The 23,838-nt window shown below is 41.6% G+C and overlaps 1 long non-coding RNA gene across 4 annotated transcripts in view; it reads left to right on the top strand.

Annotated features, from left to right (window-relative positions):
* Positions 1 to 23,838, top strand: part of LOC110598251 (uncharacterized) — a 54,893-nt gene that overhangs the window by 15,106 nt on the left and 15,949 nt on the right. For 2 of the 4 annotated variants that reach the window (XR_013438760.1, XR_013438761.1), the window contains exons 2-4: positions 757 to 7,589; positions 10,793 to 10,877; positions 12,987 to 13,088. This is a non-coding gene — a long non-coding RNA (uncharacterized LOC110598251). Of the gene's footprint in view, positions 1 to 756; positions 7,590 to 10,792; positions 10,878 to 12,986; positions 13,089 to 15,386; positions 15,502 to 15,685; positions 16,312 to 23,838 lie in introns of those variants that run through there. The other 2 variants (XR_013438762.1, XR_013438759.1) reach the window with 2 other exon arrangements.

The raw sequence follows: 23,838 nt of genomic DNA on the forward strand, positions 1-23,838 counted from the left end.
CTTTAAATATGTGCAGTTTACTAAATAACAATTATACTTCATTAAAGATATTTTTAAAAAAAGAATTATGAGTCATTAACAGAACTGGAGAAAGAAAAAGTGGTATACAATGGGACAGAATTCAGCCTTAAAAAGGAAGGAAATTCTGAAACATGCTGCAACACACATGGGTCGTGAGGGATTATATTAGATGAAATTAATCAGTGATAAAGGACAAATATTGTGTGATTCCACTCTGGAAATCTAAATAGTGAAGTTCATAGAGAAAGTGGAATGGTGGCTACCAGGATGAGAGGGAAGAAAGAACAGGGGTTAGTTACTGTTTAAAGACATAGAGATCTAGTTTGAGAGAATGGCAAAGTGTGGAGATGGATAGAGGTGACAGTCACCTAACAGTGCAAATGTATTTAAATGTTTGTACTGAACTATACACTTAAAATGGTTAAAATGGTAAATTTATTCAACTGTATAGGTCTGATCCCTAAAATGCATGTGACTCAGTTGATGGGATAATCTGAACAGTGATGTTGTCCATGGTCACAGTATAGATAAGCAGTAATGGCTGCATCAGGACAGCAGCAAGGACTATGGGGATCACCAGATGCCATCGGTGCTAAGAGGCCTCAAACTGGATAGATGTGCATCTTAGAACCATCATTTGTGATTCTTTTTTTTTTAAAAGAGAGAGTGAGAGAGGAGAGAGAGAGAGAGAGAGAGAGAGAGAGAGAGAGATTTTTTTAATTTTTATTTTTTTAGTTCTTGGCGGACACAACATCTTTGTTGGTATATGGTGCTGAGGATTGAACCCGGGCCGCACGCATGCCAGGTGAGCGCGCTACCGCTGAGCCACATCCCCAGCCCCCATTTGTGATTCTTAAAGGTGTAATGGCTGATATATCTGGTTTGAAAGGACAGTTGACCTCCAACTACTTCAAGTCCTCCTTCAGGACCTGGACCAGCCTTTTGCATTTAGTCTGTATTTAATTCATTTGGGACAAATAAATAATTAAAACCTGTTCACATTGTCAGAATAAAATCTTATGCTAAGAGTTTCTTTTTACCTGAAATGTTGAACAGTTTCCCAGTTCAGTACCACAACCAGTTATTGGCAACTTCAGGACATACAAAAAAGGTCACATGCTTCTGCCCTTGATGCTGATGATTAGCACTAGAAAAGTATGATGTATATTCTATTGCTTTTCCACAAAGATCCCAAATTAATAAAGATAATTCTTTGTTGTTTTCTTGCTACTCACACTTATGCTTGTCTAGGAACCATAGAAATATAAGGAGATGTTGGAGCTGCTACCAGGGAGGAAGAAACCAGACCTTCTAAATTTGCATAGTTGTTAGAGTCCTTAAGAGTAGTGAGTAGTGCGAAAGATGTCAGAATCAAAATGGAATTGCCTATGTCACTTCTAATAAAACAACGTCAAGAGATGATGAAAGAAGAGTTCTTAATGCATGATTGCCTGGTAGTAACTGTTTCAAAAGTTGGAACCACAACCTTGCACAAAGGTCACTGCAACCTTGTCCAAAAGTGCTTCTAGGAGGATGACAACCTAAGACTGCCATCACCCTTACTATTAATCTTTATAACCAAAGATTGTTGTTTCAAGATATCTTGTACAATGTCTCTCATTTTTGCCTTTAAAAATTTCCCTTTGCCTTAATCTCTTTTACTACTACACCTACGGTTTACATAGCATGTGCATTCTTATCATCATGTTCTGTGTTCCAATTGCAATGTGATTCCCAAATGAAATTCAGTTCTGCTTTGATTTTAACCTCTGTGTTTCTTTCCATGGACAGCAAGTAGAAGAAGCAATACAAACTCTTTTGAGCATAATAGATCTTCAATGATTTGGCTTAATGATCGATCCTTAATTGTTTGGTTAGCCCTGGAATCTTTCAAATTCATGTTGATTGTTTTTTTTTTCAAAGAGTTCTTCTGAAGATTACCAATTTAGAATTACAGCATTCACCTTTCTCTTCCTGACTATATGACAATGTCATTTGCCTCACCTTAAATGCCATGAAGAAAATTCTTTGCTGACTGAATTTTAGAAAATAACTTAGATCATAATGATGAATAAAATAAGTGCTATAATTTTGATATGGTAAGAAACTGATCTATGGTGGTTGCCCAACTATCCAGTCCTGCCATGCCATTTTTTCTGTGATACAATTCTTATCATTTTAGAATACTATAACATCCTAAATCCAGGGTCTTTTTCTCCTCATGCAAAGCCTGGTGCACACAGAACTAGTTTTTGTCATCTCATAATTGTGCAGAGTAATAGCCAATTGTTCCTTCCTTTCACTCAGAACAGCTCATGTGGCTTATGTGGCATTTCTCACATAACAGCATTACTGGAGCTGGGGTTGTGGCTCAGTGGTAGAGCGCTTGCCTAGCGCATGCGAAGCCCTGGTTTCGATCCTCAACACCACATATAAATAAAATAAAGGTATTGTTCCAACTACAGCTAAAAAATAAATTTTTTTAAAAAAGAGCATTACTGATGTCCTTCAGACTAGGTTCTCTTCTTTACTGTAAATATGAGAAAATCAACATCCTTCTTGTATCATTCAGGAGCAGCTTACTTGTGTTTCCTCAGCTCTCTCTTGTAAAAGAAACCTAAAGAGACTATCTTTGCTAAAAGTAGTTAAAACAAGTCGGCCTGCAGAGGCCCAGTGGATAACTGAAAGCAGGATAAAGCCTGGCATCTCTGCTTTCATTTTGTATCTGTCTCCTTTATTACCTTAAGAGCAATCATTTAATGAAAGTTCATCTAAAAACTAGTAATACAAGACTTACCAGCCCTAAATTGACCTAACTTATTTTATCCCCCTTTAAGACAGATATTTTCAGAGACTTTCAATTGTCAGTTTTTACAACATTCCTGACTTCTTTCAGAGCTCAGACTAGCAACTAAAAATCTTCTTTGTCTTACGCCTTCTAGGAAATCAACCTATGATGAGACTGTTCCCTAAGCAGGAATTTTCCCTTTCCAGGATCACAGGTCTGAATAGCAAAAAGAAATTGCCCCTCCCTCAAGCAATAAGAACTTCTCCTAAGCCACCTCTCAGAAACAGAACCGAGAGAATGGTCTGCCAGACCACAGTTTGACCAAGGCTGCTTAATTCTGTATAGCTCTTGGCCCCTCCACCCCAATTCCCCCTGTATTTAAAACTAAAACTCCTGTTAGCATCCTAAGACAGGGCTGAGATGCTGGATCTCACTTTGCCTTCCCAATATAGCCATATTGGTTAGTTTCCTTTTCTACTTTTCATCATTAACTTTTCTGTTTAGACCAGTATAAAGCCAGAAGGGTGCACAAGATCAGGAGCCATGGAACAAGAATGAGGCACCAAAAGGTGGTTAATTGGGGGCCTCCTGGGTGAGGTTCACCCGTGTCGGTGAAAGCGTGAGGGCCGGGAAGTAAGGGGCAGAAAAGGCGAGAACAATACTAATGAAGGAAGCTGGAGGTAGGAGGGCCCAGGCCATCTAAATTGCAGCTACCGACAGCAGGTTGGCTGAGCTGAATTTAGGGGTATTCTGTGGGTCGGTCACAGGTTGGTCAGGGCTGATGTGAGTTGACAGGCCAATGACTTCAGCTGGCAGGACCCCGTGGTGGTTGGGATCCTTTGTCATGTCAGCTTCTGATTGGCCATTCGGGTCTCAATCAGGTGGAAATTCCCCGCCCACAGCTCTTTGAAAGAGGTGGGGGAAGGGAAGCCTGCTGACCCAATAACCAGTTATCGTTTTTCAGACCCCTAGAGTCAAGTAGTAACACTCCCAGCTCTGCTGCTGGCATCCCTCCTTCTGCATTCGCCATTGCCTACCACTCGGCTTCCTGTGAGAAGTTGGCACTTACTCTCCTGGGTGTTAGGGGGAAGGTTGATCTTCTTGTCCTCTAAGAAAGTACCCCATAACATTGTCTACATGTGTCAGACTTTATTGAAGGGGTTAGGGGAATCCCAAGGGAATTTAATATAGAGAGGATAGAACTAAGACTGTGTGAAGAAATTCAGCCCCTCACAAATGCCCCCTGATAACTTGCCTGATTCTCCCACCCACCTTATATTCCCTCTGCCCTGTCTCCAAAATACCCAGGCCCCTACCCATAGGGACTGATCTGGCCTCAGTATGTCTTGCCCTCTGGTTGAGAGCCACAGCCCAAGGGGCCCCAGCAAACTTTCAGACTGCCAGCTGATGATTGGCTCACAGCGCCCCAGCAACTTCTAGCTGATTGGCTCCTGAGGTGATGTTCATTGGGCTGTCCGTGCCCTTTCAGACCACGAAGCTGCTCATTGGGGGACTTTTTGGCTCCGCCCACATGACCCAGCCAATCAGCCTCAAGAGCAGGAGGAGTGGGGGAGGTAGAGAGGCTTGTGGGAAGCCGGTGGTGGCAGTTGGGCTCTGAAGGTTTTCCTAAGGAGCTGTTTTGTTTAGCCTGTGTGGTTCTAAAAATAAAGTTCATTTCTTTTGACAGGTGGCTCCTGAATTGTGCCCAGCCAGACTGCTGCACCCTCTGCTTGCTGATTTTCCGGGATCAGAATCTGGAACCCCCAACTCAGTGTGTGTGAGGAGGAGAATGCAGGAGGCATGGCTGAGCAGGACTTTGAGTGATACCCATCACTATCCCCAGTCCTTCACTGTGGACTCCACAGCTAGGATTTTCAGATACTCTGATCTTAATGGTCCGACACCAAATAGTTGAACCAGCATACACACAGACACACACACACACACACACATATGCACATTAATATTTCTCAAGGGAAAATACTAGTTCTCAGAGATAACATATCATAAATCCCAAAGGAGGAAGAGAATCAGTCTCCCAGTTGTCTCATACATCCCCTTCATGGTATAGACAACAGGAGCTTAGTTTTTTATTTTGTTTCATGCTTTCAAAAAAGAGCACAGTTCAAATAAGATAATGTCCTAGCTCTTGCAAATACAGAGTGAAAATTTTTAGCCTCAAGAATGTGATTACAATTTTAACCCAGTATCTTTATTCACTATATTTTTCCCTGGGTGAGTTTTGGAGAAGGGGTTTAAAAAGACCATTTTATTATTAATGTTATTGCACTTTTAATTTAAAATGTACATACTATTTGTTAGTCAAGGTACCAGTACTTTTTAAAAATGCCTGAGATAAGCAACTTTTAAAAAGGAAAGGTTTGTTTTGGCTCACAATTTTGGAGGTTTCAGTCATTGCTTTGAGCCTGTGGCAGCACATCATGACAGATGTGGCAGGGGAGGCCGGTTCACATCAATGCCAGATGTGAAAGAGAGAAAGACAGACAGGTGTCCACAATCCCCTTTGAGATCACACCCACAAGGCCTAAAACCTCCCACAAGGCCCCACCTCTTAAAGTTTAACCACCTCCCAAAAGCACCAAGCTTAGGACCAAGCCTTGGCCAAAAAATGGACCTTTAGGGAACATTCCAGTTCTAAACTATAACATTGCCCTGTTAAAATGTGAACAGAGAAAAGAGAAGTTTGTAAAACTTCTATAAATATATTCTATACTGTATAGTTACAGGATATATATTTTCTATGCAACATGTAAATTACACATATATGAATCACATGTACACATTTACATATATAGTAGTACTATACAATATCTAATGTATATATGTATGTGTGTATATGTTTGTGTGTGTGTATACTTGTGTATATATAATTGTGTAGCTGCTCAAGAATGTAAGTCTTTTGTGAAGCTGGAGCCCAGGCCAGCAGGGCCAGTGTGACATGGAGTCGCCCTACCAACAAACATAAAAAACAAAATCCAAGCAAGCGTAGATCAGACATGCAGCCATTTAGAATAGCTGGAGTTTTTTTCCAGCAAGAAACTCCCTAACAAAAGACAGAATGCCAAACATCAAGTCAACCAGTTAAAGTATAATGTCCATCACCTGCAGAATGCTCTCAGAAACTTCCAACATGGGCACTATGCTAGGGAGCAGCAGAAAAGACAGAGGAGTCTATCTCGAACACACCTTTACAACTAATGACTCTGACACCACCATACCAATGGACAGATCCCTGCAGTTTAACTCCTCCCTCCACACGTTCACCCCAGCATGGATGACTTCATTGGAGGTGGGCACAGGATTCTAGAGGGACCAAGGACCAAAAACTGACCTTGAAGGACTCATAGAAATCCTTGACATCGCCAACATGCGGGGCTTATCTACACAGTGACCCCACAGCTCCTTGAGAAGAAGGCTTTCCAAGACAAGTACTTCATGATGCATGGGATGCTGCTCACCTGGGGGTCATGGTCCTCGTGGTGTCATACTTGACACAAGCCAGCCACACCCAGTGGATGGACAGTGTTCCCATGGCACCAAAGTGTGCGTGTGTGTGTGTGTGTGTGTGTGTGTGTGTGTGTGTGTGCAGTGAAACGGATGGGACTAGAGGCCTCCTTTTGAAACATATGCCTGCCTTAACTGTGAAGACCACTTGGGAGTCATTGTGATCAAACCTGCTCTGCTTTCTGTGACACCTTGGAGGGGAAACTAGTACCATGAGGCATAGTACTTAGGAAAAGAAAGAAGTCCTGGTTCTCTTACCCTCCCTCTCTCTGGGGGAGGGAAGGGATGGCTTTAGTGGCTTTGTCCACATGGCTGGTACACTACTAGAGAAGGCTTCTGCAATGAGCCTCGCACACAGAGCTGTCCACACTGTTCACACCTTGTCATCAGTGGCCTTTGCAGCTCCTGATGGATAGGCTGGGGCAAAAATAGAAAGAGAGGGAAGAGGTTTTTCCTGTCCCCATTGTACCAATTCAGGTCAATTCATATGCTCTTACTCCTGCCCTCCCCCCAACAAATTACAAGTAGATGATCAACTGCTCACATTCCTCATCTTTTCCTGGAAGCAGCTACCTAGGAAAGCAGAGATGCTAAAGCTGTTGCTGATAAGGGTAAGCTTAAGGTAGGTAAGCTTAAGCTTAAGGGTACGGGTTGCTGAGCATTTGTCCTTACTGAAGTTAGGCCAGTATTTTTCCTGAAAGTGTTCAATCTGGAGACTAGAGACCCAAATCACCAATTTTTTCAAGGTATTTATAGAATGATTAGCTCTTTAAAATTCAGAGACACATCTGGACACCTATGCCCAGGTTTGGGTGGACCTTTGCCCTTAAGAAGGTAGCAGTGAGCAAAGGTTAATGATTTGTTAGTTACAGTTTCATATCTGGTTCTGACATCTCTTAATTCTTTGGCTTCTTCACTTCATTGCAATCTGTTGGCAACCACGTAATCAGGGTATTCACCCTGGAAATGTTCCTGATATATAAATCCTTGTGAGACTTCAGGAACCAGAAACTGTCTTCTCTTCCCAGTCCTGGATGAAGAATGTACCAACACCTAGAGTGCTGTGGAATTTATTATAAAGCCAGTCTGTCTTGAAGTCCATCTAATGGGATTAATTGCTGAAAGTACCAGAAAGACGTGGTTAGCAAAATTGTTCATCTGTTGCAGGCTCTGCCTGCCCTACCAACTCTAGGTTTCGTAGCCTCATGGCAAGACAACATAGCACTCAGAATTCCCCAGAAAAACTAGAAACCTGGTAAATATTAACCCCACCTTTGCTTGTCCCACTTATCTTCCAATCTTTGTTCCTTGTGGCTTGAATTATCTTCTGTCTTATTTCCCCTCTACTGAATGTGTTCTGTTCCCCTCCCTTACCTCTTCAGGCACAGGTATGGCACAACTTCCCCTTTGGAGAATTTTCTTAGTTGTCACAGACTTTTTTTTTAGCTCTGGGCATTGAACCCAGGAGTGCTTAACCGCTGAGCCACATCCTCAATCCCGCCCTTCCCCCCCCCCTTTTTTTTTTTTTTGAGACAAGGTCTCACTAAGTTGCTGAGGCTGGCCTTGAACTCAACGATCCTCCTCCTTCAGCCTCCTGAGTGACACGGATCACAGGTACACACCACCATGCCTGGCTTTAACATGAATTTTAATTTCATACTTTTGGTCAGATGAGATATCTGTTGCTCCTACTCCTCTGGGCTAAACAGGGTCCCTAGATTTCCAGGAAGGAGTAATCTGTGACCTCTTCTTAAGTACATGTGATAGATGGGGTTGTGGCATCTTCAGACTTTGACTTTCCTTTAGGGAGGCACAGTTTGAAATCTTTACCATACTCAACACAGAGCTTTTGGCAGGCCATAAAATGGATTATTAGGCTTCACAGATCTGGCCATCCTGTCTCCTGGGAATCTGAGGACCCTGTCAGACAATAGTTTGGAGGAAGCAGCTGAGCCATTTAGACTTGAACTCTGGGAGGCAGAATTCCATCCCCCACCGCCAGCCCTTAGCCCTCTATTGACTGGAAGGGCATCTTTGTGTAGTGTATACCAGAGTGTTTCCATATTTGCCTTTATAGTGATCTCTGGCCTTGACAAACCTTTATGGAACACACACACACACACAAAGTACATAAGCCCTTTGTAAATCAAATATCAATGTGGAGTAAACTCCTAAAACTGTTGATTGCACTGATTCCTGAAAGAATAATGTGTGAACCCTAATTTCTAGGAAACCAAACTTCTCTGACAATAGCAGGAGGCTTCTGCTCATTAAGTCTCCTCAGATAAGATTTCCATGAATAGTGCTACATGATGTCTTGGTTTGCAGTTTCAGTGTGAGCGAGCAGTGTGCTCACTCTGGAATGCTAACCCATCTGTGCTTATCTAAACGGTAGGTTCTAATGATCAGTGTGGAGTCTGATGGCATCAGCCCATTTAATAAATTGCTTCTTTTAATTGTATATACACTCTGTTGGTTTTGTTCCTCTGGAGAACCCCAATATGGAAATTTACAAGCACTTGCCTACTCCCCATCAATACCCCCTCTTCCTTTTTGGTTTCTCCTACTTATTCCTGGGACTTTTCACTGCCACAGCTACGCAAAAATGGTAGCCTTTTATAGCAACAGCAAAACATGAAAATAACCTACATATGTGTATCAGAGGAAGAGCTTAATAAAGCAGGCTACATCATTATTAAATAGTTAAACAACTTAGAATAAGCATTGTGGAAACTAACTGCATTCAAAGGGGAGTACATTAAATTAGAAAATAAACACCAACTATAGAGAAAAAACATTCTACAAAATTGTGCACAGAGTAGGATGATGAACATGTAAATTGCATACAGCTGGGCAAGGTCTGGAGGGATTTATGAATATTTACAAATGTGCCAGGCCCTATTCTGAGGGCTTAATCCTCATAAGAACTTTGTAAGGTCAATATTATTGTTTTCCCTGTTTTGTGGTTGAGAGTCATTGAAGGCTGCACAGTGCTTAGTGGTAGAACCAGGGTGGGACCCTTGGAATCCAGTTTAAGATTTCATGTCCTTTTGTTACCATAGTTCATCTATTAAGCTAAGGAACAACACATAATTACCTCTTTTTATTTTGTTTTTCCTAGCTAGTATCTTTATTCTTTATCATCTAAATACTTAAAACAAATAAAAAATTAAAGTCAGTATGACCATTTTTTATTAGGTTGCATATATATATATATATATATATATATATATATATAGTTTTACTGCCAGACCTGCCAATTAGTGTATTTTTGCTAGAAAATGTTTTCTAGTGATTATGAAAGAGCAATATTTTCATGTCCTAAAAAGCTAGACATTTATCTTTGAGAAAACTTACTCAGCATGTGATTATTGACAAGACAATTTCAATAGATTTAGCCTGAACTGTGATTCAAGTGAGAACTCACTCTTACGTATCCTGATTTCAGAAGACATTTACAGATAAAATGACTTGATGCCTGTGAATGCTTCACATAACTGGTACATGCAGATGTGGATGGGGTAGGATTGGCAATGGGCTGATAATTATAGAAGCTGTGTAATGGGCTCATGGAGGTTCTACTATTTTGTTCACTTTTATGCATGCTCAAAATCTTTCATGGTGAAATTTTCTAAAATATATTTATGATGAAAAATGGTAACATCCAATGTTATTGATGCAATATTAACATGATTGCAATCTCAAAGACTATTTCTTGGGAACCTATAATTTCACGCACCATCAAAGAGACTAGTAATAGACAAAGCTGATTATTTTGTATGGTTGCATTTTTCAAAACCTGAAATATAACTTATTCCAAGTGAAATTTTAATAATACAGGTTTAAACTATCAAAATATAAATTTCAAAAAGTTTAAAACCTGACACATAAGATCACAGTGAACATTGATCAAAGGTATATTTAATTCATTAATAAGGGAACCACCATCAGGATATGAAAGCTGATTTCAAAGAAGATGGAAGAGGTTGATAAATATATAGTTTTTTTTAAAGACTGCTAAATAAAACTGCTGGCTAATGGTATAATGGTAAATAAACTAAGATTTCAAGTTATTTTTTTAACAGAAATCATTTACATCTATTTGGTACAAAAAATTCTCCAGTTAACATTAGCTTTGTGGAGTCTGGAACCTAATCAATCATAAATAGTAAGTTAAATAAAATTATATTTCTTAGAATCAAATGACTTAGCAAGTATATTGAACAATATTTTTATGCCTAAAACGGTTTTTGAAGTGGCACATAGCAATTTATAGCTTGCTTCCCAAGATTTGTATGCTTTTTTCTTAGCAGAGACTTGCTCCCCAACAACCATGAAACACGAGGGGTTTTTTTTGTATTTTAAGTCTCAACCAAAATATTATATGTTGAATCCTATGTTTTAATAGGTACAATTGGCAAGGATCTATCAAATGCTTCTTTGTACACTGGGTTCTAGGTTACAAGAATACAGAAAGCATTTCCCTGACCAGCCTGAAGGCCAGAACACAGACACATCCCACCTGCAGAGTTCCAGCATGCAGGCCAGTTGATGTCTTTAGCATTGGTTTCTTCATCTATAATGTGAGGATAATTTCTATCTTTCCTTCCTTGTAGGTTTGTTCTCTTGCTCATTTAAGTCAAAATGCATGAAAACACTTTGAAACAACACTGACATATTAGTAAAAATTCATGTCATTACTACCATCATTCAATATCAGTATGGCCTAGAGTCTAGTCAGTCTAGATTTATCCCCATAGCAAATATCAAGATTGGACTTAGGGTTCCCTTTTTCCAAAAAGTCTTACTTCAGTTGCAGAATTTGGTGGAGAGGTTTTTTATTGTTACCTTCACTTCTCATATGTAACCTGTTTCTGAGGCTGTACAATTCATAAAGTAAAAACGAAGTCATAGTAACAGAATACTTTAGAAATCTACCTCTGACTCCAGTCCCCACATACATGTGGAGCAGGACCTACCTCTCTCTGTCCTGTAAAGCTATCCTATAAGTTTCTCCTGGGTTCCCTGAGGTACCTTATTCTCTTGACCTCAATGGCTCTTTTTACCTCTTCACTGGCTGAAGAGCTACCTAAGATAATCTTCCAGCTACTATGGTGACTGGTATCTGCCCTTGAGGACACTGATGCTCAATGCCAAGACCCTGTTGCCCACTGCTTCTAGAGCTACTTGTGCCCATTAAATCCATAGATGCCTGGTGGTGAGCTGGGATTCTGCTTCACTAACATTGCTCAGGCCTCCAGGTGACCCTGTGGTGATGTCTGGAGCTTAAAGACTCCAGTGTTCCACCAAGATAGTTCATTTTAGGAACTATGGGCAAATGGAGTAAAAACATTGCTGGCACCATTTCTTAAGGACTAGCTACTTAATTTGGAAGGTTCAGTATAAAGTGAAAACATGATGTCCCTTTTCTAAAAGTTGTAAAGAATTTCAAGATGGTGGTAGCAGAGCTTAAAGCAAGCACAGGACCCTCCTGAGTATGAGGCCTGGCACAATTACACCAGTTACCTGCCCACAAAGCTGGTTTCATTGATGCTCTGAGTCTATCTTGAATATATTTCCCAGAGGACAGAGTCCTTCCTTTACTTTTGTGTCCCATGCTGTTAGGCTGGGTGTAACACATGGCCAACCTCTTAGAGATGGCATCTCTAACCAAGAAAGTAGCTCTTTTGACTTGGTTCTTGTCACTGCTGCTGCTAATGTTGCTGTTTATGTCCATCCTCATCTCTGCTGGACCCAGGTTCAATGTCTCAGTGGTGTTGGACTCAGAATTCATAGCCTCAACTCCATATCCTAATCTGGGCATGGCCCTGCCCTGAACTTCTCTTTCCTTGAAATGAGTTCTTATCAGGGAAGTCTCTCAGCCTTGTGCAATTGGACTGTGACTGCCTCCAACTCCTCCAAATAGACTTCCAGGGTGCCCACACAATGATTGATGCACCTAGTAATTCTGAAAGCTTGACAATTAGAAGCTGGGGAAACCACTCTGTCAAAATTGCTGAAAGTTTTGTGTTTAAAGAAGCAGTATTCAACTTTGGTGTTAAAGATCATCTTCTATTTTAGAATACTTTATGGCCGTTTGGGAGTTGAAAAGAAAGGGTCAGATCCTGTCCTGTGGTGGGAAGGTTGAGTCTGAAGGGGTGTCTTTCCTGGGAGGGGGCTATATGAGGGGAGGGGAGATTTCTTCCTTCAGAGGCAAAGGAGAGGTGAGAAACCCGACCAAAGGAAGCAGGACAGGTAGTAGAAACAAGGCAGAGTGTGAGCCTTCAGGTGACCCTCCCATTAACCCCAAGACTTTATTAGGAAAAGAGAATGTACCCTCATGTGAGACAGGGTTGGCAACCACTTGGGAAGGCCAAAATAATGGCCACTAAAGCAACCTTCCCTTGTATATCTGTAGCAAGAAGGCTCGCAGAGGTCAGCACAGTCAGGATAGGCAAGAGAAGCAGGTCTACACTATCTGGGCAGTCTCTGAAATACCCAGGGAAAACTCAGCATACTCTGTATTTGCCGTATACAGTCACAGGTAACTGGGTAAAAAAGGAAGAATGATCCCTGCCAGCTGGAGAAGCTGGGGACATTGAGTGGCATGCCTTTTAGCCATTTTTGATCCATTTTTTGCCTGTCTTTTCAGGTTGTACCAAGAACCCATCCCAAGATTTCTGGCCCTGGTGCCCTGCAATTCCCATTACATGATGTCTGCCCATCAGAGTTAGGAGAGATCACCATAGAAATGGTAAGTGAGTGAAAGTTTCAGATGACTCTTCTTTCAATTTCCTTTTAAATTTTTCATGTATGTTTTCTAAGATGAAAAAAAATCTGCCCACAGCACTTGAAAGTAATGAAAAAGGAGTAACACATGTCACTGAATCTGGTCAGAGTTTGTGCAAGGGTTCAGCTTGAGAGAGCAGGATTGAGGTAGCACCAATAGCTGATCTGAGCTCGGAGTGGGAAACAACAATAAAACTGTGTTTGCCCTCCCTCTGCTACTCTTTTTAAAAAGAAATGGCATATTTAGGAGCATTATCAATAACTAGTTATTTCTGCTAAGTCTACTAAGGAACATATAGCCAAACATTGAATATTCAACCCTAAAGGACTATCCAGCACTATAATCAATGAAGACACTATTCTGCAAACCAGTTATATTTTAGATACTTGACTGAGGACAAGGATGGCAGTGGGAAGGGTAGAGAGTAAAGTTGGGCCCTAACTCTGGATGCTTCTCCTGCCTTCTCTAAGAACTATCTGCAGTGCTTCTAGATGCCAGTCTGAACCTTGGTGAGTGCTGGCCAACCCCTAGGAGGATGGATGAGGCCTACGCTTTGTGTGTTAGCAGATCCATGCTGTCTTTATTCTCTGCAATGGCCAGAGGTATTGCCAATGCTGCCTGTGTGCCTTGCCTTGCCCTGTCCACCAATGCCTAATTCAGGTACTGAACACCAGCTGCCAGACACATGGTTCTGGGATACCCAAACAAACAGAATGGCATGGTCCGCATTCCAGTTCATGGCCTTGGTATATAGTTAGCTGCTCTGGTTTAGTTTCTTCCTGCCCGACTTCCATCAGCTAATCTATTGGACACAATATCTAGGGAAGGAGACAGGAATCTGCAACAGAGGAGCAGATCTGTACCTATGCTTGGAAGGGCTAGATGAGGCCAGTCCTGAAACCAAGGTGAGTGTGGGCTCGAGAAACTGACCAAAGAAAGAGCCATCCCCAAGCTATCTGAGTTCCAGCCCCAGATTTGACCAGCTGGCTGGCTAGTGAATGGACCTTCAGTAGTACTACTTAAACGAGTGCCAGTGTCTATCTAGAAGGAAGCCTCAGTCAGCCTTCCACAAGACAGCATGTCCACAAGGAGTGTCCAGTTAATCACAGAGAAATAGCATGGTCCCACTAAGAAGTTTTATTGGAGAAGAAAAAAAACAAAGGAAGTATAAAAGTCAAAACTATTCCTAAAGTAGCTCTCCTCCCAGGACATACCGGCTCTGTCTTTACCTTACAGGTGAAACATGGACTGGGGATGAGAAAATGGTATTTTCCAGAACAGACAAGGAATTTTGCCCAGTTGGTAGGCAAACTAGTTTTTGTTTAGAAGAATAGTGGTTAGGAGAGGGGAGGTCTGGGAATTCTTCCCAGGGGAAGTGTCCTAAACTGAGACCTAAAGGAGTCTTTGGCCAGGTAAAGGCAGAAAGGCATTGACAAGCAAAGGAGAGATGAAGATACCTCTGGACAGAGGGATAGCACATGGAAAGCTTTGCAGGGAAAGGAGAGAGGGGAGTTTAAATAGGACGGACAGCAGGAAACTGAAGACTTCAAGTTGTGACAAGAGCAAGGGATAAGTATAGCTTATGAAGAACCTTTTTTTATATGTTCTTTTCAGATATACATAACAGTAGATTATGTATATAATTATAATTAGTAGTACCTAATTCGGGTACTTAGCACCAGCTGCCAGACACATGGTTCTGGGATACCCAGACAAACAGAAAGGCATGGTCCACATTCCAGCTCAAGGCCTTGATATATAGTTAGCTGCTCTGGTTTAGGGTCTCCCTGCCCGACTTCCATCAACTAATCTATTGGACACAATATCTACATAACAATAGAGTGTATTTTGACATATCGTACATACATACATAGAATATAACTTCCCATTCTTGCAGTTGTACATGTTGTGGAGTTACACTGATTATGTATTTATATATGAACATAGGAAAGTTATGTCCAACTCATTTCACTGTCTTTCGTATTCCCATCCCCTCTCCCTTCCCTTCATTTTCCCTTTGTCTAATCCAATGAACTTCTATTCTTCCCTCCCCTACCCTTATGTGTTATCATCCACATAGCAGAGTGAACGTTCAGTCTTTGGTTTGGAGGGATTGGCTTATTTCACTTAGCATGATAGTCTCAAGTTCCATCCATTTACCAGCAAAATGAAGAACCTTAATAAGCCAAGGAGTTTGGACCCGAGTATAATTAGCAGGGAAGGGCCCAATACAAGCTTTAGAACTATCTTCTGGTTTGCCAGGTGGAGAATAGATTTGGGTAAGACGAGAAACAGAGAGACCAGGCAGAGTGTCTTGGACATCTTATGTGAAATGAAAGCACCTGTGGCAGCAACACCCCCAGGAACCCTTGCAGAGGTGAGCACAGTCCTAAGTACCCTGCATGTACTCATCACTCCCGCTCAGGACAGCCTACAGGAAGGTACCATCACAGTTTACATTTGAGGCAGACAGGAACTGAACAATTTGCCAAAGGCCACAGCCTTGTGGCCAGGACAGATCCATATCTGTGCTCTTAACCATTATATGTCCTCTCCCAAAGGGCATGAACCACAGATTCTGGAGACAGTTTGGAAGCAAAATCAATAGGACTTTGTGACTGGATATGAGAGAGGGAAGAGTAAAAAATGCCTGCTGAATGTTTCTCCTGGTACATGGAATGGGTGGCCTTGCCTTTCATAGAGCAAAGCTGCATGGAGGATGGTGAGCAGTTTTGGACATGCTGACATTGGATGACTGTGGGAAATCCAAGTGGAGATGTTCAGCCAAGCACTGGACAAATCATTTTGGAGTCCAGGAGACAGACCTGGAAAGGGTTGTAGAAGTAAGAACCAATTGATGAGATTACCCAGGGAGAGGGTAAGTACAAAGAAAGCAGCATTAGATGGACCCTAAGTCAAAACAACACTTGAGGAAAAACAAGAGAAAGAAGACTCCAAAAAGATCACTAGAAGTTTGTGAAGACTATGATGTCATGGAAGCCCAGAGAAGGCATTTCAAGAAGGTGGGATAGTTGAGAGTAGCCATTGCTGCTGAAAGGTCAGAGGAAAAAAACCTAAATTTAAGAGTTATGGTGTGGGTCATTTACCTAGCATGTATGAAGCTCTGGACATGATTCCCTGCATCACAAAAAAAAATAAAATAAAGCTAAATTTGATCACTCAAGGATTACAACTTCTTTATCTATTCTATTTCTAGGTCCTGAAACAATAATTATAAACAAGTCCTTATAAACCATGGACTTGGCCTGGTCTGAGTTTCATTCAGACTAAGTGTTGCACTTCATAGCCTTAAACAACTACTTCATATACTTCAATAGGTTTCATGGTCTCCTGTTGATCAACAGGGAAGAAGAATAAGACAGAGAGGGCATCTCCGGTCAAATGATGAATTATAAAAACACCCACTTGGTTACCACCTCAAGTGTGGCAGGTATTCTTCCTCATTCCTGTCACAGATAAAAAGACACATTGTGTCACCCTGAATCACTCGGCTGGTGATCTGAGCACCAGGCCTTGGACATGCCAGCTGCCTTCCTCTCCTGCTGCCTCCCACACCACACCCTTCAAGTCCAGTGTGAGACACTTCCAGTACAATCTCCCCAGTCAAAAATTCTTTTTTATTTTATCAACTGCTGTGGAATGATTTATTAGACCTTTAACATCTTAATTTGTAAAGCGGGAAGAAGATTTAGTCATTTGGTTATAGGGATCTCTAAAATAATGCAAGAAGGTTTAGATAAAGCCATTGAGTCAATAAGAAGCCATTCCTCCTTACCTAAATGGGGTTCTGGAGTGACTAAACCCAATAACAAAGGAAGCCCCTTGAGTATTTCAGAGTCTTGGTCACAAGGGGACACTGCAGGGCATACTCTGTTTGCTCAGTACAGGCACAGGTGCAGAGGCCAGGGACTGGGCTCAGATCCCAATCTTGCAACTGCTAAGTAGTAGAACTTCATTGGATGAGTTACTGAACTTCTCTGTGCCTTGGTTTACTCAACAAGAATGAGTTTCCACCTCCCAGAGTTGTAAAATCAAAATCAATGTTTAGAGCTGTATAACCAATACCTGGATAAAAGCAAAGCCCTATAAATGTTTATTACTATTAATTAGTAATAGCTAATAAACAGAATCTGCTATTCTAGCTAACTAAACCTACTGCATATTTTATATGTGCTAGATATTACTGCTAAGTGTTTTTCTCATTTAGTTCCATAGCAATCCTGTGAAGTTTTTGCTGTTTTTATTTTTATTCCCATTTTACAGATGTGACAACAGTCATATTTTAGTGTATATGTAATGTACACATAATAAATAAATTCTATTTAGATTATTAAACAATTTAATAAGTTAATTCTACTTAAATTCCTTTAGTAATAACTGAGACTTGCAGGGTGCTTCATATACATGCTGTGCTTGACCTGAACTATAGGCCTTACCATCCCCATTTCTGCTATATCTCCAACGATACTCTTCCTCATTCTGCTCTTCACTTATTAGTCTCCTTGCTATTTGTGTTAGTCCATTTTGTGCTATTATAACAAAATGCCTGAGACTTGGGAATTAATAAAGAAAAGAGGTTGATTTTGGCTACTGGGAAGCTGAAAAGTCCAAGTCTGGGAGGCCACATCTGGCGAGGGTCTCATGCTGCATCATAACATGGAGTGTTGCAAGTGGTGCATGGAGAAGAGATGAGGAATCTCCACTTTAGGGGGGAGGGGGGAGCTGGTTGATTGCGTTGTGCTGTGGGTAGTTAGCAGCTGAGTGACCTGCATGGGAGCAGAGCAAAGTCTTGGCGATCTGCAGATGTATTGAAAGGTGATTCTGCTAAGGCGGTCCTCAAGTCTTGCGTGGGGTAGAACTTTGGGCACTGGGTCCTGCACCAATGACAGGTGTTGGACTCTAATGCCGAGGCCTGGAGTTCCTCGGGGTCACAGCACTGGTGATTTCTGTGGAGAGCAGCTGTGTAGGGGTCCTCTAACACTCTCAGAGATGGAGTAATCCAACTAGGTGAGATCTAGGGGACGGCGGCCCAGGGCACTGGCTGGCTCACTCCCTTCCCACCACCATGTTTTTCCAAGGTATCTCCACTTTACAACAACATACTGTCCAGATAATTTATCCAATGTTGAGAGACATAACCCATTCCCATGAGACAGACATCCCTTCTGAGAATGGTGACCGCATGACCTCATTACCTCTCACTAGACCCACCTCTTAAAAGACTCCACCACCTTTCCAAACCATTCCATTGGGGACAAAGCTTCCAGTACAGGAACCTATGGAGGACAAACCACTTTCAAACCATAGCACTGTGCTTCAAACGCTGCATCTCCTGCCTCCAGAGCTTTTCGCATGCAGCATGCTCTTGCCCCCACCCACACGCTCAAGTTTGATCCTTATTGTTCCTCAAATTTCCCCTCCTCAGTCAGGCTTTTCTGAACAAAGGGCAAGAACTCTGTTTTGCCTCTGTTGTGTCTCCAGTACTCAGAGCTGTACTATGCCAGTAATAAGAACACAAATAAAAATCTGTTGAATCATAGAATTAACACATTACACCTTATTTAACTTGATCTTCACAATAAAAAGACCTGACCATCCAGAATGTTTTCATTTTTCAGATTGGATGCAATACACCCCTTGCTGTATTTTCTTATATCCCCCCAGCTCAGCATATCTACCTCCCTGAAGCATTTAAATGTTCATCCTGGGGATGGGGATATAGTTGAGTACCAAACAGAGTGCATGGTCCTGGGTTCAATCTAGCAACAAAAATGAGAAATAAATAAATGTTCATCCTTCTCCAGTGTGCTAATGTGAATTATTCTCACCACAGAGATTCATCTGCCTAAATAGCCCTCTGGGCTAGGGATGTAGCTCAGTGGTACAGTGTTTCCCTGAGTTAAATTCCCAGACAAGGGGGAAAAAAGAAAGAATAAATAGCCCTTGTGAAGTGAACACCTGCAAGTAATACTACTAATATAATATAACTCATTCAACTTTCCTTGTTGAGGATGAAAAGTAGTCAGTATAGAAACCAATTAGCAATTTTAGCAACTTGAAAATTGTTAGCAAGTCACTTCTTGGCATTCCTGTCCTTTGATGTCCTGTGGTGATTCTAGCTTAAAATGGCATTTCACTGCAGTTTTCTGCAATAATTTCCACCAAAATATAGATCTGTCCTGCTCCACTCCCTGTGCCTCCTTTTGTCTCACAATGGGCAGGTCTCAAGACAAATCTCAGCAGATTCCAGCAGGGCACAGTAACTTCTGGTTATTTTACACCAGGGCCCCACACTCAGGGGTTGGTGCTTCATGAATAAATATAAATGCTATTCCCATGATCTAGTCTGGGGTGGGGGTAGAGAAAATATACAAAATTGATAAACATCCTTGTAGTCAAGAAGTTAAAAGATAATAAAGTATTCCGGTCCTGAATCCAGGTTATTATAATGCTACAGTTTGAATCTGGAATGTCCCCCAGAGGCTGTGTGTTAAAGCTTGGTTTGCAGGGTGGCACTATTAGGAGGTGGAAACTTCAAGAATACATTTAAGGTCATTGGTCTTGGAGGAGATGTGGAGCTTAGGTCTCTTCCTCTCTCCTTTGTTTCTTTTCTCCCTAGCCATAAGGTAAATAGCTTTGATCCACCACATACTCTCCACCATGATTTGGTGCCTTGCCACAGGCCCCAAAACAAGGAGGTTACTCAATCACAGACTAAAACCTCTTAAAACTCTAAGACAAAATAAACCTCTTCTCTTTTTTTAATATTTATTTTTTAGTTGTAGTTGGATTACAGTTTCTTTATTCCGTTCATTTATTTTTATGTGGTATTGAGGATCAAACCCAGGGCCCCATGTGTGCCAGGTGAGTGTTCTACTGCTGAGCCACAATCCCAGCCCTAAACCCCTTCTCTTTATGGATTTATCTATCTCAGTATTTATTAAAATAACAGAAAACTGACTGACACAAATGTTAGAATAAAATAGATAGTAAATTGAAGTCCATACAATGTGCTATGGAAAGGCACATGAGAAGAAAAGAGAAGTTTTGTTTATTTATGCTTAAAGATAGTGATGCTTAGGTTAAATTTTGGTATAGCTAAAGATATGGGGTGGAATTTAATGTGTGGCAGAAAAGAAATTATTATTGGTAACAAGGATCATGGCAAGTGCTTGGGTAGACAGGATAGCCTTGGGCAAGAGGAAAGATTTTTTTCTCCTTTGAGATACAAAGGCAATTGAAGAAAATGTATTACAAGGATGCTGTAACATCTTATTGTAAGACAGGAAAGTTTATGCCACAATCTTCTCAGGAAGTAGAAAGTTGGGTCACTAAACAAGAGTACTAGAAAGAGGAAGAATTGGGTTAGAATACGATTTTTTAAATGAAGATGAAAATGAAAATGATTCCAACAGTTGAGGAGAATAATGTAGAGAGTAACAAGGTACAAATTAAAGAAGCATGTAGGTATATCAGGCAGCATGTAGAATCCAACCAAAGGGTGATCACAATGACCTTTAGGCTCTGTGGCTGCACATACACAAGACATTTGCAGTTAAGTTTACCTGAGGGTGGATACTGACTAGGCTCCTGAAAAGAAATCAAGAGTGAGAGAATAAGAAAAAATATATGAGAATAGAGAAATGGCTGGATATGAGGTCCAGGTGGGACAGATAAACAGATGCTCTCCACCATGATTTGGTGCCTTGCCATAGGCCCCTTTTCTTCTCTGTCCCCACCAGAGAGACTGAGCCCTGAGGAGAATAAGGATGGGTTAGAACCAGAGCATGAGATACTATTGTTACAGAAGCACAAGAGGAAGGGGGAGTAGAAGAGGTCATTGCTGGAGAGAGGAACCTCATGTTTATAATTTCAGATTCTGCACAGGGACCTCTGTAAGCCAAATACTCAAGTGGAGGGGAAGTTATTGACTGAGTCCCTCTCCAGTCACTGGAGATGCCCAGGTAACCACTAGGGCATAAGTGCTGGGCAAGCCTGAGACCCAGGGTCTAAGGTTCTTAGGGCATCTGGAAGAAGTCTGGAGGTGGTGGCAACAAGTGCAGAGAGTGGGCGATATGCCTGGCTGGTGGAGACGAGATGATCAAATCATCATCAGAAGCAGAAACGTGTACACAGAGGGTGCTGTCCTCCAGGCTCCAGCATGTAGGGTCTATGAGCATGTAGGAAAGGAGAGGAGAGGGGAGGGGAGGGGACAGGAGGGAAAGAAGAGAAAAAGAAAACACTGAGTCTACAGAGGACGGTGGAGATGATGACAATAGTGAGGGCTTCCTGGTACAGAGGAGGGTGATATACCTAGCCTAGTTCTCTCATTAGATCAGAAGCCAGCTTGTCACAAGTTATGAAGGATTCATTTTCGTTTTCTGTAAAAATATTAGGATGTCTGTAGGGCCTGGCCATTAGTTGATGTGGTAAAGCTGATTGGAATGCCTGTCCGTGCCCTGAACTCACCCTTGTCCGGTTTTCCCTGACCAGATAACAACCCTTTCCTAAACCTTGGTGACGCCTCATAAATTCTGGCCTTCCCTGGCCGGATAACGACCCTCTCTGAGTCTCTAAGATCTCCATAAATTCTGATGCTGGGGCCAGCAAAAATGTAAACTTGTGTTATTCTCCTCAGAATGTTGTTATCTGTAACTCCCCTTTGTGTAACTTTTTGGACTATAAAATTGGGCTGCAAAGAAGCCTCACCACTGTCCTTGGCTCCCACGATTTTGATGGGCAGGGCAGCCCAGGTGGTCGAAATAATAAGCTTGCTTTAATTTGATTTTAATTGGAGTCAGTGGTCTTTTCTTGCATCGTGGTCTAACAGAGGGTCAAGTTGGGAGAGGCAGCCAGGCCACTTCAGAGAAGGCCCTTGTCCTCAACACCTCCAGGCCTCACAGCACCTCCCTGCCCCACACCAGCCCTCAGCTAGTCACGGAAACCTTGGCTGTTTGTGGAATTTCTTCCTCAAGTTTTCCTCAAGTTAGGGGCTTTGGGAAATGCCATTATGCTCTTTGCCCAAAGATCCTCCAGTACTCAATTTCTGGGCCAAAATAACAGATTTGGACTCCAAAAGAAGTACAGACTTTCCAATAATAGCAGCTGTTACGAAGGAATAGACTTCCTCCTAAGTAATAATCAGAGGTATTTGGGTTGCTATGTGGACCAGCAGCTTCTCTGTTGGACAAAACTTCTTTATATATTAACCATAAAGAAAATAAAATAATCAGAACCATGAACAAGGAAATTGTTGATAGGGAAACACTAGGCAGGAGAGAATCCAGGAACCAGCCATCCTAGAGACCCAGATCATTATCCTTCCTTTTGCTTCCCCTTTTCTTCTCTGTCCCCACCCTGTCCTTCCATGCCCCTATAACCAAGGGCTAGTGTCTCTTGTGGTTAGGGTGCTAACACACCACAGGGGACCATGTGGAATAGGGTATTAATCTTTATTTGGGTGTTTGTTGGGTAGTATTTACAAGCACCAGATTTGATCTCAGACACAATTGTGCTCTGGCCCTGTCCCCACCACTCCCCAGCTCTTGAACAAATTATATGGTTTCCAGAGCTTCAGTATCTGTACCTGTACAATGGGATGATGACACCATTCACCTCCTAGAGGGGTTTTGTGACTATTAAGTGAGGAGCAGGTCCACAGCCTGGCGGAAATTAAGTGTTCAATATGTGTTACGCATCGTTACTGGAACTAACCCATGCTAACATTGTTATTGTTAATACCTTACTCATGTTAATGTGTATGAATCTATTATTCATATATCTGTATATGTTTACAAATACAGTATATATATATATCATATAGCAGATCCCCAGGGAATGTCTGTTGAATGTGCAAGTGAGTGAATGAATGAATACCCATGCACATCTCCAAGGATACATGAATCTGGTTATAGACATTACAGACACCAAGAAATTTGGTTTCGTCTTTGTGGCATATGAAAATTAAAAGGTACTATATCTGTAGACACTGTATTTCTGCAATGGATGGAAGAGTCAAATAGATCACCCCTATTTGCCTTCATAATTGAGATTTAGGAGTCTACCACAGTACCTGGTGTCTGATTTCATGGCCTTTAAACAAGCCACTATTCAGCTTATCCTCCAGACAGAATATGGACTTCTTCTGAAAGGGCAGTGGTCTTGAATATTTCTCTCCTCATGTTTCCCCTTCATTTAGGCTTCATAGCCCTCTGGCCATATCTATTCTTTCTTTCTTCACCAAACTTAATTTCATGTTTTCTGCATTCATTGTCTCCTTTCCTCCACCTTGCCTTCCTTCTGGACTTCATGAAATCTGGCGCCTAAGTCCACCCGTTTTATCAGCATTGTTCCTTTTCACAGGAGCCGTGATTAATGAAGCTATTTCTGGAGCTGGACTTCCAATAGCACTGATCTCGGGCCTTCCTATTCCGTTCCTCTTGGGATCACTTGCTGCTAGAGTACAGCTATCATCAATATGGCTCTCATACACTTTTTCCTGCAGCCAATGTGTGTTTAGGTGACAAAGGAATAAACTGAGAACCTACTTTAGTGATCCATTTCTATAAAACAACCCCAACACTTAATGGCTTGAAACAATAATTATTATCTCTCAGTTTTTCTGAGTCAGAAATTCAGAGAGGTTTGTTACTTATCTTTGTTCCATGAGGACTAGATCCTTAATTGGAAGACT

The sequence above is a fragment of the Ictidomys tridecemlineatus genome, chromosome 5 (assembly GCF_052094955.1).
Source record: "Ictidomys tridecemlineatus isolate mIctTri1 chromosome 5, mIctTri1.hap1, whole genome shotgun sequence".
Classification (NCBI taxonomy): domain Eukaryota; kingdom Metazoa; phylum Chordata; class Mammalia; order Rodentia; family Sciuridae; genus Ictidomys; species Ictidomys tridecemlineatus.